Below are 2816 nucleotides of genomic sequence, written 5' to 3' on the forward strand. Positions count from 1 at the left end.
CCAAGAACCCCCCACCCTTGTCCCTGCGGGGGAACATTCAGCACTCAGGGAGCGTTTGGGGCCCCGACAATCCCGGAGGCTGCAGGCGGCAGGCCCAGCCCTTCCTGCACTGCGGCTCGGGAATCTGCAGAGTGTCAGGCGCGACGCCCCCGTTCCCAATCACTTCTCTCATTGTTGGGCTCCGTTTCTGTTCCCTCGGTTGCGGCTGCCTGCTCAGCTCCGAGTGTTCTATTTCGGCTCACAACATTTATAAAAATGCATCCGAAAACCCTGGCGCTGCAATCTGAAACTAACCTGCTTCAAGTCCTCAGACAAAAGCTCCTGAATACTAATTGAAAAGTGATTAATTACATCCAAGGAGCCCCATCTCCTCGCTGGGGGACCCCTGCTCTCTCACTCTCCCTAACGGGGCTGAAGACAGCTTGGGGGGCTGGGGTGTTGTTTTTGTTTTTTTTAAGGCTGAGTTGGCTTAAATCTCATGTAATTTTCACAAGGCAGAGCCTCGAACCTCAGCTGAGATCTTAACTCGGGTCAGACCAATCCCAGCCCTCCTCGGATCCTGCATTTCCTTCTTTGGAAGGTGGAGCTGCTGGCCCCAGGGGATTCTGGAATGCGACCATCCAGAATGCCAATCCCAACTGCTCACAGTCGCTGTGGTGGAGCCATGGTCCTGTCCCAGCGCGGGCTCTCTGCCCCTTCCTTTTCCCTCACTCCCTGCAGCACCCATAATATTCTACTCACAGTCCCTGCAGTCTTCCAGGACTCTGCTCATCTCACCTCCTCCAGGCAGCCTGCCGGGCCCTCCTCTCTGCTCCACGAACACCCTAGAACCCTGGGCTCCTCCCTGACTGCTCACCCCACAGGGTGTTATGGCAGCCAGTGACCCACTGTAGACCATGAGCCCTTCGAGATTGAGGCTAGCGTGCAGCCAGCCACCCCCAACCACAAAACACTGCCAGCCCTGCACACACTGGAGGAAGACAGCAAGCTCTGTGCCTGAGCCCCCGGACAGACTCAGAGTCCAACAAGGAGCCAGAGCAGAAGAACCTTACACACAGCAGGCACTCAGTTAGGGACCTTCCACTCTGCCCAGCCTCCCGAGTGTCCTTGGGCCAGCTCCTGAAGCCTCTCTGGGCCTCCGTTTTCTCCCCTGTAAGATGGAGTGACTAGGAGCCAAGTCCAGGACTGGGGGATTAATGAGACCTTTCACGCCAGGCACAGGGCAGCATGCAGTAAGCACTAAATAGATGTCCACATCCCTTTCCCAGCCTGGCCCCTTCCCATTCCCAGCCCCCGGGATTTCCGGAGCTGGGTCTCCATGCCCCTCTGAGGCAGGCCTGGACCTGGAGGGAGCAGGCTGCTGCAGATAAGAAGCGTGACCCACCAACCGGAGCAAGACAGGCTCCAAAGCAAGGTGGGATGGGCTCCGGAGCAAGGTGGGAGGGGCTTCAGAGCAGGGTGGGAGGGGCTCCGGAGCAAGGTGGGAGGGGCTTCAGAGCAGGGTGGGAGGGGCTTCGGAGCAAAGTGGGAGGGGCTCCGGAGTAGGGTGGGAGAGGTTTTGGAGCAGGGTGGGAGGGGCTCTGGAGCAGGGTGGGAGGGGCTCTGGAGAGGGTGGGAGGGGCTCCGGAGCAGGGTGGGAGGGACTCCGGAGCAAGGTGGGTGGGGCTCCAGAGCAAGGTTGGGGGGGCTCCAGAGCTCAGTTCTGAGCAAAGGCCATGGCCATTGGCTGTGCACAGGCTGCCCCCTCTAGCAGGGCTGCCTAGACATAGCCGGAGGGGGGCCTGGGGGAGTCCGAGAAGGGCAAGGAATGAGCAGGGTCTGAGGGGACCGTGTGGCCAGCCCCTCCATCAGAACCCCACTTCTGCTCCAGAGCTGGGAGGGGCAGCTCGGCCGCACACCATAGGCTGGGGTCACGGTGACAGCAGGAAGAAGCAGAGCAGCCCAGGGCAGCCCGGCCCTGCACCCAGCAGAGCCCTGTCCGCACTTGCTGCACCCTAATGATAAGTGTCCCAAAATCCTGCCAGAACACAGCCTCGGAGGCAGGCTCCCTCATTTAAATTCCTCCCTGACATTTGTACCACAGTGAACAAGAACGAAACTCCTGGGAGGAGGCCCAGCCTGGCACTGAGGAGTCTCGTTGTTGGAGGAGGAAGGAGGAGGAGGAAGGCAGGACCCTGGGCCAGCCTCCAGAGAAGGCAGTGCAGGCAGCCACCGTGCCCATCGCTCTGGGCCCAGGTCTCCCTCACCCTTCCAACACCCCATTTTACAGGCAAAACTGAGGCTGAAAGGGGTGATGTGACTGGGCCAAGGGCACATGGTGGGGGGGCCTCTCAATTCGTTCTGGATAAAAACACTCCCTCGCAGGGTCCAAGATCCCGCAGGAGCACTCACGGGTGATTCAACACGAGAATTCCACTTGGCCAGGAAACAGTCATTCCCAGCATGCAGGGCCATCGGGAAGCCCTGGGCCACCACTCACCTCAGTCCCCTGAGCTGGTCAGGCCAGTGCATCCCCTGACCTGAGTCTCCCCATCACCAATGCATCCCCTCACCTGAGTCCCGTCCCCCGCGGCCAGTGCATTCCCTCGCCTCAGTCCCCCCGCCGGCCAGTGAATCTCCTCACCTGAGTCCCGTCCCCGCCGGCCAGTGCATCCCCTCACCTGAGTCTCCCCGCCGGCCAGAGCATCCCCTCACCTGAGTCCCGTCCCCGCCGGCCAGTGCATTCCCTCGCCTGAGTCCCGTCCCCCCTGCCCAGTGCATTCCCTCGCCTCAGTCCCCCCGCCGGCCAGTGAATCCCCTCACCTGAGTCCCCCCCC

Source organism: Sapajus apella, unplaced genomic scaffold (assembly GCF_009761245.1).
Source record: "Sapajus apella isolate SASKATOON/1434 unplaced genomic scaffold, GSC_monkey_1.0 scaffold3, whole genome shotgun sequence".
Lineage (NCBI taxonomy): Eukaryota > Metazoa > Chordata > Mammalia > Primates > Cebidae > Sapajus > Sapajus apella.